The sequence below is a fragment of the Passer domesticus genome, chromosome 1 (genome assembly GCF_036417665.1).
Source record: "Passer domesticus isolate bPasDom1 chromosome 1, bPasDom1.hap1, whole genome shotgun sequence".
In the NCBI taxonomy this organism is placed as follows: domain Eukaryota; kingdom Metazoa; phylum Chordata; class Aves; order Passeriformes; family Passeridae; genus Passer; species Passer domesticus.
In genome coordinates, this window is record NC_087474.1 from 149,214,332 (window position 1) to 149,226,418 (window position 12,087).

A 12,087-nucleotide genomic window follows, 5' to 3' on the forward strand; every position below is an offset into this window, starting at 1 on the left:
CCCTAGGATTCCCCATCTCTCCTGTTCTTCACCTTTGCCATGCTTTTTGAGTGCTCCCAAGTCAACCTGAAAAAAATTCCTCTGGGACAGCTGACTTAAGATGGGTTTGCCTGGCTCTGCAGTGGCTAAAATGTACCCAGGACATAATTGCTCTGTAAGCAGGCAACACAAGAAGGGTACATGTGCTCAGTCCAGGTTTTTGATCTGGAACATACTGTAAAAAGGACATAGTGTGATGACATTTATCAGCACTGGCCATCTAGTTAACAACCCTTTGAAATGAACAGGCAAATAACACCTCAAGCCTATTGTTTTAAGTGAAGTTGAAACAAACCTATAACCTGTCCCACTTGCTCTGCGTCTTTGCTTCAAGATAACCCTAGATGGGAGATTTTTGCTAAAATCTGATTATCTAACTGACAAGTTAGCCCCCCACATTACTTGTGGATGGCTAACATGGCACTGTCTGATTGTGAAAAGGTCTTGCTCATTTTTCCAGCTGTGAAAGCACAGTGGATTAAATTGCATAAAGTTCCACAGTGAATTAAATTGCATAAGGAACCAAGTGGTATTTACATCTTCTTCTTAAGTTCTGATATCAAAAAGCCACCTGTGGATATCATCGCTGAAAGACAACAGGGAGTACTCCAATTCAATGTCCATGAGAGCAAAATTGATCAACAAGGCTTTCTGAGTAGGCCAAGGGGTAAGGAAAGTGGTGGTATGGTATGCATATGTTAGGCAAGTTGGGATTTCTGGCTGTACCTGTTGTTGCTGTTAATCTGTGGGACTGTCATTCCCACAAATTTCACACATATTAAGCTTGATTAAAAACAACCAAAAGAGTATTTAATACTCAAAGAATCCTTTCATTATGGAGAACACTGAGATACTTGTTACATTTACACTTAATGAAGTGCATAAAAGACAGTTGCTAAAATATGCTGCACTCTGGCATGTAGCTCAGCTAACAGAATTTGTGGGGGGGGTGGGTTTGAAACCTGGTCTCAACACCAAATCTAAAAAAAAGCAACATTTCTGAAGGTACCAATTGTACCTTGACAAAAGTATGAGAGGACCAAGTGGGCTACAAATAGCCAAGTAGGTAGAAAAAGCCTGTGTAGAAATTCTGTGTACCTTGGCAAAAATTCTGTCAACTGTCTGATCTCTTCCAGCAGAGAAGTGGAAGTTTCCACCCTGAACTCAAATGTTGTTACAAGGAGGTAAAAGAGCAAATGAAGGAATGAATTGCTCATAGTAAGCCACTCACTAGAAAATAGTAAACAGATAAGACAGAAATATCACAGAGAAGTACATGCTGCATATACCAACAAGTGGCAGCAGAAGGATAATTAGCACTTCAAAGAATTTTTATTAAGACAAGTAAAATAAAATATAATAGTCTTTCCTCAGGCAAAAAGCACACTGAATTTAGACCTGTAGATGCAGGCAGAGATCACTGCCTCCTCCACTATATGTATGGGCTTAGTACCTCACAAGACTAGACCCGTAGCTGTGCAACACTGGACCAGAAAGGTGTAGCAGTTTTACATGGAGCTACACTGGGAAAAGCCTGCTTCTGAATTGAATGCTAGTAAATTTGAGACTGGATTTTATGAAGTGTGTGGGTGGTGGTATGTGTCAATTAGGTAATTCCCATTATCCTAGTGTCCCTACTGACTTAGAATATACACATCTTGAATTCATTAAGACCTGTGTTGGTCTAGGAAAGAAAATGAAGGGAATCCTCTTCTAGCTCACAGATAGAACTGATTAAAGGTTTGAGAACAACACAGACTCAAATTTTCATCATTGCACAGTACATTTAGATAGAGGATGTAAAGTGCTCTGAACCACTCCAAAACATGTTGTAGCAACCACCTGCTTTCAGTTCTGGTAGCTCAAGCAAGTGAAGTAAAATAGACTTGTCAGGGAGAAGAAGTGAAATTAGAGATTTGATTGCCACAATAAATGAGGAAGGGAAGATTAAGTTTGGTTGGAGTTTCAGAGAACAGATGGAGAAAGCCTCAAACTCATTATTCACCTCCATATTTTTTGACGTGGTTATGGTGCTTGTGTTAGCCTGAATATTGGTGGTGACTGGACTATAGATTGGGAACTACCTCAGGGCAAGAAGCAGAGGGCACAGTTGAGAGGACTGCAGGTAGTCCAACCTCATGTGCCTTCTGTTGACTCCTACTCAATACCTACAGTCTGGTCTAAAAGGAAAGACTGTGCTGAAAAAGCTATTTATGCAAGTGAGTATGGCCTTGAGCATTCACTGAATTAACACAAAACCTTTTATGGACCAGCAGGAGCTCTCTGGGACATGGTAGTGGATTAGAGGCTGACATCATGAAAAGGAAGGCAGGAGAAAAGCAAGAAGGACAGAAAACAGTAAGTAATAAAGTTAGCTAACATGTCTTTTTTTTTGGGAACAAATACAGTCAACTGCAACAGCAGAGAGAGCATAACAGAGGGAAGCTGTACACATCAATTTCTCATTTTGATGAAGCTTTCAAGACATTTCACAGGACCATGTCTTGAGCAAAGACCTATGATCCAAAGGAACCACTGTAAGTTACATGGTTGATGAAAATATATAGATAACCGAGATATGACACCTGGTTGGAAAAAGAGGTTGCATTTCAAAGAGGCTGTTTCAGCAGGGATACAATCAAGATCTGCCTAGAATCCATTTTATATTTGTGGCATTTGGGGATCAGTCAAATGGTGATTGAAATTTTATTCAAATTCCAGGAAGTGGTAATGGTGCCACAACCTAACCTATCTAACTGGCCATTATTCAGCATTGCATGATGCTAGATGATGCATCCTTCAAACATTTCACACAGTTTTATAAAATGGTCTAGAAATATTAAAATTCCATTGGAGGAAATCTGGTTTAATGGAGCAGAATGTACAGCATCTGTGTAGAATTAACAAACATACTCAGAACTTTAAGTGGAAAACAATTTCTGAAGACTTAAATTTTTAATAGAGTTATGTTAAATGGGAATGCATTTCACTGGGCTTCGGAGTTCCTTAAATGGAGAATTTCTTACCTTTTTGCTAAATACTAAAGCAAAATTAGTGTTGAATTTAACACGAATAAATTCAACAGTGACCTTATAGCCGTTAGAGTTGGGAAAAAAACTCTCTTCAGTTCTCTTCAGTTTGCAGTTAACTCATGGGTGGCAGTTACAAACAAAACTGCAGAAGTTACAAGCTTGGCTCTGCTGCTGGGCTCTTCTTTTAACTCATCTCCTCTGAAAACAACCAGTTTTTGAGGACTATCAGAGTTGTGGATTGAAACATACTTTTCCAGAGTATTCTCTTCCTATGTAAGTAACATAAGACTGTTCCTTCTAGCCTTTCAGCATTTGTATGTTCCTGTTTGCAATGAGTTGTGGCTTGTCTGAATTTTACTGTCTGAATTTTACTGCATGAATATAATAATAGGACAATCCTTGGAAGAGGCCTCTTCTCCTCTTGAACAGACTTACTGTGGTGTAAGAATGGCTTTTTTGGCTTTGATTCCAAATAACATAGGCTTAAAAGAAAAAAAACAAAACAGGTGTGCCTGAATAAACTCTCAAGAGTTTCATTGATCTATTTGATTAAAATAAATGACTTAACATATACTAAATAAACTGACATGTGCAGACAAGGTTTTTAAAATATGCAGCCCCTCCCTCTCAGAAGTTTGGCAGCAGCAGCACAGGATGATGCCAGCTGGATTACAGTCTACTTGTATCAGGGCAAAGACAGACAGTGCTTTCTGATGGAGCTGTAACTCTTGAAGAAGTAAATAACCCTGGCTGTTGGCTGCTGCTGTTACTTCCACAGCTGGAATCATAAAAGGGACCGAGATTGATATTTGCATGGATAATGCTATTCAAGTATTTTACCTGAATAAGCATTGATGAGCCTGGTTTGCATTAACCTGGCTGACCTGGTGCTGAAGTAGGTGAGAAAGCAAAGCATATAATTTCTATGGCAACAGGTATAAAGGTGGGAGCATCTTGCAATGCCTCACCTATTTCTAAATCAATATGAACTATTTATCATCAGTCTAGAAGCAAGTCTTCTAAAGCACAATATTCCTGGGCAAGCTGTTTTAGTAGTTTTCCTCATACAAACAGGTAAAAGCTGCTCTGCTAGCATACAGTCCTACAGCATAGCATGCTTTTTAACCTAAATGGATCTAAGGAATGATCCATTAGCTCCTTTTCTGTTTTTCTTAGAAATATATGTGTCCCTGATATGTGATGACTTGTTCTGCCTGTGGTCAAGATGACAAATCAAGATCAAATTATTTAATATGCATTAAACTTGAGCCAATTGCATGATCTTTTTAAACTTCTGCTAATGCCAAGGGATTCAATGTAGGTGAATCAAACCAAAGGTTTTTTCCAACTATTTTAGATGCAAAAGTACATGACAAATGTACAAAATAGAGACATCACTTAACCAATACTGGAAATGTGGCCTTATCTCCCTTGGAAAACATCTGTTTGTTGTTATGCAGCTGTGTTTTGGGTAAAGCAACCTTCAGAGCAGAGAAATACCAGTTCCATTCAAGTTTCAGGAGCAATTCAATTAAAAACAAGTGTTAACTACTGGAATTTATGAAGTGTTTCCTGCCTAATCTTATGAAACATATGTAATTGTTACAGGTGGTTAAGACTCTAGCTTTATACCTGCCTGGCTATGCTGATTGAAATAGAGAAGTAACAGATTTGAGGAAGTGGCTGGAAAACAAAAGGATACAGGTGTCCCATGCAATGATGCTGAGTTTCCCGGGGCTTTGCTTGTTAATGCATAGAGTATCACCCAAAATTCACAGGAAGAAACCCACAAGGATAATAAGCTTTTTCTTGTATTTCAGCACTGGGTTGATCAGAAAGCTTTCCACAGTTCATGAAGTCAATGCCAGATATATTTCCAAATTACTTTTTCACTGGTTAGTTGTTTAAAAAAACCAAACAAACAAAGGGTATGGAGTGATCTATCACGTGTGCAGAACACACTTGCAGAGACCAGCACTCTCCCCAACATTTACCAACATGCTACAGCAATGTATTACTGAGGAGTGCATTTCTGCTGACAGATTCTTTCCACCACAATTACAGAGAGAATAATGGCTGAGAAAAAACACCCATATGTGCCCATTAACTTTGCAATCTGTCTCTGTACTTACAAAGCCCTCATCACATCTCAGATATTATAGTGAGAACGGGAGAGATTAGACAGAGTTCAAAGCTGCAAGAGAAATATGAGCGCTGATTCCCAGCCATGATTAATTTGGCCAGAACCTCACACTCCTTTAATTTAATTAAGAACATAAGTGGCAATCAAAGCAGTGATAAAGCAAGAGAGGGACCAAGCTGGCAGCTGAGGACAACACAGGCTCCCCAGCAGGTAAAGACACCCATGTGAGATCTGTCAGGCTGCTGGGGGAGTACACCCTGCTGGGGGTGGGCAGGTGATTCATTCTCTGTGGGATGAATCCAGTTGATTACAGCATGTGTTTTAGAACTGGAATTGTTTTAAGCCAAATGACCATCAAGTAATTAATTACTAGAATTAAAGACTAATAATAATAAAAATTGAAATGAATGGATCTGGCAGCTGCCTGTGATCATGCTGTCATCTTGCAGTATGTATAAAACAGTCTGTCAGGAAAAGAGTAAACTGCTTCCAGTGGGCCAAGAGGACCATGCACTGTGACAGCTGCACCCAGCACAAGGCACTGCAGGCTCACACTCTTTTCCCCCTGTGGTTACAGAACTATATGCCAATGCCAGAATACTGGCAGAGCAGCCACAGTAATGCTCATCTGGCCACAAAGGGATGTGCTGTGCAGTGAGTTATCTTATTTACAGCTTTTTTAGGCTTCTTTCCATGATGAAATCTCTCTTCTCTCTCCTCTGCTGCCAGGACCCTCTGTTGTCTTACTTGCACACCCGACTTCTGTGATTCCTGGCTAAGATGGGTTTGCTGCATGTACAGCATGTTCTGTTCTACCACGGGTACAACATACATGCAGCCTGTGCATCTGTCATGCTGGAGGTGCTCAGAGGGGCATAATGCAGCCAACAGCCTGCTGCTTGCTCAGCCTGAGCTAAGTGGGTGCTGGCAGTGGGAGGCAGGGATTTTGGTTCTGGCCTGTGCAGAGACAGTGCATGTCCAGAGGCACACCTGCCACTACCTCAGCTTCATTTACTTTGCAGCAGGTGGTATCTTCAGCACCCTCTCCAGTGCCTGCAGAGGGCAATCCCATATCCTACTGCTGTGATCATGTGAGCACATTTTGGTCGCACTTCCAGTGTGCAAGACGTAAACTGTCTTAAAGTCCTACCTGAACAAAAATATGAAGGAGGTGTTACTAAATCAAATTGGAATCACCCTTATTCTGAAAACACATTCTTAATGGAGTTTTCCAACAGTTTAAAAAATCAGGCTGACATTTTGGTCATTCACTTCACAGTTCACTTCACAAGTCCAGGGTGTCTTTGTGTGGACATAACACAGGCCCCTGGCTTACCTAGAAAGCAGTCCTGGGCACTTTATATATACATCTAAAAGCTTTGAATACCTAGGACATGAGTTTACACTTAATTATCTTACATTATCTGTCCAGTTTCCTCTCATGCCCTGTGGCCAATGCAGTATAACTAATGACTCTGACACTGCAGGCTTAAGCTACCTCATGCTTACTGCAAAGCAAGGATTTGCCCAGGGCAGACCTCATGGAAAAAAAGTGCTGTAAATTCACTTGACTTATCTTATGGTAAATCATGTGAGACTGATCTGGCATAGGCCAACATAAAAGTGTCATGTTTTTCTCTCCCTGTTTGATTAAATCAATTTATTACCACAATTTAAGTAAAATTTTCTTTGTACAGGCTAGTAAACAGAAGTTTCAGCTTTACGGTTGTGAGTAAAATTTCCCAAGAAACATAAATCAAATCAAACAAAATAGAATAATACTTAGACTACAATAAGTAAAATCACAAAGATTTTGGTTACATCACACTGTCTTGTGTAGACAAGGCTTTCAGAGTGCATGTTTTTACACATTTGACCAAATCTGATAATCTACAAAAGTCAGGAAAGGCTGTGCTAATTGTGGGATAAACTCTTCTGTTGGGTTGCTTTTGTTTCAGAATTGTCCCTACTTTGAGCAAAATGTTGGACTAGATGGCCTCCTGAGACCCCTCCAACCTGAATTAAACTATGAACCATGATCTGAGATGGCCACTGAGCCTCCCTCCATAGGCAGTGAACAGCAACAGTCATTTATAGGGAAAAAGGTCTATTTCTGTACAGTATAAGCATGAAATAAGCGTTTTGTGTACTGTGCAATTCTTTTATATTTCTGTTAGCAAATGTTTTCTTTCCTGAAGGAGAAGCCCTCTCCTATGATCTTCACAGACTTTCTCTTTCAATGCTGAGCAATCTCCTAATACATCTCACAGTGCTGTCATGATTATCCAGGTATTATAGATGGTGGCAGAATCCAGGTCAGGACCAGCTCTTAGGAAGGCAGTGAAGACTGAGCACAGACAGAATTCACTGGTATCTTCAGCATCAACTCTGGATAAGTTCAGCCTATAAGCTGCATTCATTAGCAAGAATCAGCATGGAAAACTTAAGAGCAATTTTGGGGAGCAGATACAGGCCACAAGCTCATACTTAATTTAGAGCAAGCTGCCCACTTGTTCTATTTTTAGCCACATTCATCTCAGTTCTTCATGACTAAGTGTTCCATATAGCAGTATGTCCCCAAAGTGTTGTAGGGTCAAGACATAGAAAGAAGTGCTACTTTTACTCATAAAGACTATGAAATAAATAATTATATGGGCAGAGGAACTTACAAAATATAATTTCTTGTGATTCACTTGCTAGCTGTCACTCTTTCACATGCTCTTTCTGTGCATTTTGTAATTTCTAATAATGTGTCTGATAATGTCAGATTCCAGACTTTACTCCCTTGGGTTATATAAAGCAGCACTGATCATGAGCAAGCTTTTAATGCTTCCTGTTCTCACTGATATTTGTGAGAAGCAGCCAAAAGAAGGTCCTCTCGTAACCATATAATTTCTACAGAGTGTGTCCAAACTGAAGACAGTCAGCCCAGCAGGAATGCTGTAGAAGAAGCAATGGAAGTATTAATCATATGGGTCCCAAACCCCAGTTAGCATTTTTTCTTGCTTCCTGCACATGACTAAAGGACTTAGAAAATGTGTGGAAGAAAAAAGAAAGGTGTGAAAACTGCAGAACTGAATGACATCTAAGGATCTCTTGAGAGAATAAGATCCCACATGATGTCAGGTAAACAAGTAAGCTGACTTGCCTTTTGCTTCTCAGCGGGGTAGTGATAGCTTGTATTTAATCTATTAAAAAAATCCAGGACTCTTCAATCTGACTATCTTCTGATGATGGGGATCACACCTAAACTCTGCAATCCCCCAGACCAGGCTAGTTCCTGTTCCATATATCTATGGCACCTGTGTTCAGCATCTTCTGGGGCAGGACTCTCTGGCCTATGACAAAAACATGCCACAGGCTGTATTTACACTTAAACCATAGAGTATTGTCATGTACCAAAGCTCAGAAATATGGCCTGCATCTCTCCTTCATTTAGTGACAATGTAACTACAAGGTTATTTTCCTCTAGGCAGTTTGATAAATTATAGAAATCTTAGTGCTATTTTAGGGGAATAAGTTGGATTTATTTGGCCAAGACAAATATTATAGAAAGTATGATATTTATTCTAGAAAGCATAACATGATTCTTCCATAGCTGAAAGAAGCAGAAACAATTTGTGGCACACTATCCATCCATCCATCCATCCATCCATCCATCCATCCATCCATCCATCCATCCATCCCATCCATCCATCCAAAACAAAGCTGAAGCAGCAAATTTAGGCTAAATAAAAGTTGGGGGGGGGAAATGTACTTTATTTAAAATAATTGTGTTCACTCCAGAGAAAAGTGGCATTTGCAACAAAGCCCCAGTAATACCATATTTCATCAACAACTTTCAGTAGCTTTGTTTCCTCTTCACCATCCTAACTCTTGATAAGAAACAAATTCAGACCTATTTTTTAAATAGACAGATTCACAACAGCTTGTGCATCAGGACATGTTTGGCAGCATGTGTCTGACAAGAATTTTCTGCCTCCTAGAAAAGTTCTGCTAAATATTCATGTATTTCCCACTGAAAGAAACCTGATTCTTGGCCAAAATGAAGCTTATTAGCAGACAGAAGAGGAGGGGTCCTTCCTCCCTGCTGCACCTCTGATTATTGTAGGTTTTGCATCACATTTGATCTCTGCAAACAGATGCTCTAAAACCCAAATTAGTCTGCTATGGAAATGATTTATAACTTGAAATATTGCCAATATAAGCCAATTCATGGCATTTTTAAAATGCTTTTTAAAACTTTTATTTAGAATTCATAATTTGTAGGACTTTTTTCAGGACCATCTGTCTATCAGAGGTGACTAAAAAAATCTGTGTTTTTAAAAATGTTCAAAACAGACCAAGAATATTTCTTTTAACATGTTTTCTTCTTTTGACAGAGATCTCAAAATATATATTTACTATTAATGAAAAGCAAGAAATGTTATTAGAAATATTAATTTGTTTGAGAAGACTTTCAATACGAACTGTTTCATACTCTGTTTTTCTGCTGAAACCTTTTTCTAAGCGGCCACAAACACGTTAAGGAGAGTGACCCAGTCACCGGAAGGGCTCTGATGTTTTGGGTACTCAGTACCAGCTGCTGCTGAGCTATTTGTGCCTGGCGTCAGGATGGATGTGTTTGGTTCACAGACAGAATGAGCCTCCACGCAGTGCAGGTGGAGCTGTCAGCACCTGCTTCAGAAAGGATGACAGGAGAGTTCATATCTCTACCCCAACCCCTTGCTTAAAGTAGGGGCAGCTCCAAGGTCAGGCCAGGCATCTCAGGACTTTGCCTAGTTTAGTCTTGAAACTCCCTCAGGATGGAGGGAGGATGCACTGTCCTGGCAACCTGCTTAGATGTCTTCATGGAGAAGTCCCTATTCATATCCAGGCCAAACCCTGAACCTTGAACCTCTCCCCTTTCAACTTGGAGTCTTTCGTCATCAAACCAAGCAGCACTGTGAAGAGCCTGGAACCATTTTCTTGGAAACCTCTCTACAGGTATTGGGTGTGACCTTAGGTCCTCCTGCCAAAGCCGTCCCTTGTCTGCCCACCCAGCCCAGGTGTCTCAGACACCACTCCAGCCCAAACCAACCTGCACTGAACTTACTGCAGTTTATCAATGATGTCCCTGTCCTGGGGAGCTCAGTACTGGGCACAGTACAGACACAGGGTAACAAGCACTGAGGGCTCAGAAAGCTGTCTCCTAAGTCACTGACCTGTGGCAAGCCTGTGTGACATTTCACCTTGCCCCCTGTGTCCCTGCAGCAGTGGCTGCTACCCATAACTTCCAGTGACACAAAACATACAGCTGCACTTCAGCTGTGCCAGGGCACAGGGGGCTTGACAAAGAGCACTGATGAGGAGCAGGAGAAGGCCATGGACCTATCCTCCTCTGCTTCCCAAGCTGTGCAGGGTGATAATTTCCAGTGGACAGGAGGGCTGGAAAACATCAGCTCCTGTGTAATGTACTAAAGTACTTTGGCCAAAAACTTCAAAGTGCTTCCCAAAAGGAAGTTGGATTGCTATTCCTGTTTTGTAAATCAGGAAGCTGAGGAAAAAGGGAAGGAAGTGCTTTGACTGAATTGATCTAGCAGCTGCTGGCAGAAACTCTGAGTGCTGCCTGTGCCCTGTGCTGCCTCTCAGAGCAGAGACCAGCCCCAGCCACCTCAGGTACACACTGCACTCCACACGTGCTCCATGGCAAATTCCCTCTTGGAAATCAGGCTGGTGACATTAGAACAACAGCCTTCAAAATGTGCAGATTTATGGCTTCAAAGTAAAAGTGCTGGTGAGAAATACCATGAATTAGTCATAATCTTATCAAAAATATTTTATTTATGAAAGTAACAATTATACTATACAACCTATATTGGAAATACATTGAATAATTGCTAGAATAAATACAGGCAATTAATTCAATCTTTTTATAGAATGAGAAGATTTATTTGACATTTGAATGTTAACCCAAGCTTTAACTTACATCATAAATAGTTAAAAGGCATAGTCAAGTTTTTTTGATTTTTACTGTTTCTCTTGCTTTTTTTTTTAATACTGTTCTATTTTGTAATCAACATGAATCAACTCTCCAATCATTAACATAACATTAGTATGACTTTCAAGCAATCATGTACCTCAAGATAATCAGACAATAAGGTAGTGTGTGTGCAGTTCATTCTACAGCAGAATCTATTAATGTCTGCATAAAAAAGAGAAGCTGAAAATGCTTCTAAGTTCTTTAAGCATCATATGCCGATTTCTGCTTTACCACAGTGCTTTTAATACCAGAATCTAAGAAGGGCAGCTGGTCTTTCTGTTGCTCTTTATAAAGTATATTAGGGCTTAATGCCACATTCCTTTGGCTGGTGAAGGACTGCAGAATTTAGTCCTGAATATTATTTCTCAAAATTATGGTCCAAAATAAATGTCCAGGACTGATTATTAGGCACCAAGGAAGTGATGCATTTTCTAAGGCTTGATGTTTTCTGATAAAAAATTGGCTTCTTTTCTGGTAGATATGCTGTAGTCAAAAACAAATTACTGGGCTCAGTACTGGGGTCTGTATTACACTGGATGTCAGAGAAGGGGATGCATTTGTTTTCTGAAAACAGAAGGACTCTGAGGAAGTTTTATAGTACAACACACACATTTTGAAAGTGTTGATAAGTTTTTCCTTTCTTGTTTTGTTTGTTTGTTTTCTAAAAACCTGAGCTTCTAGCAGATTATGAACAACTAGGACCATCAGTGAATTCAATAGCAGTTTCATGTGCCCAAGATTTTCCAAGTCTAAAGTTTTTGACCGCTCAGGTCCCATAAAAAATCAGTGGGATGCTTTCCATAGCAATGTCTTCTCCAGTGGCATGGAGAAGACATTGCTGTGGAAAGCTT

General features: G+C 40.1%; 1 long non-coding RNA gene across 1 annotated transcript in view; it reads left to right on the forward strand.

Annotated features, from left to right (window-relative positions):
- LOC135284366 (uncharacterized) overlaps positions 1 to 12,087 on the forward strand; it is a 97,354-nt gene that overhangs the window by 68,430 nt on the left and 16,837 nt on the right. Inside the window, exons 3-4 of the long non-coding RNA XR_010349775.1 lie at positions 2,316 to 2,397; positions 3,177 to 3,344. This is a non-coding gene — a long non-coding RNA (uncharacterized LOC135284366). The remainder of the gene's footprint in view (positions 1 to 2,315; positions 2,398 to 3,176; positions 3,345 to 12,087) is intronic.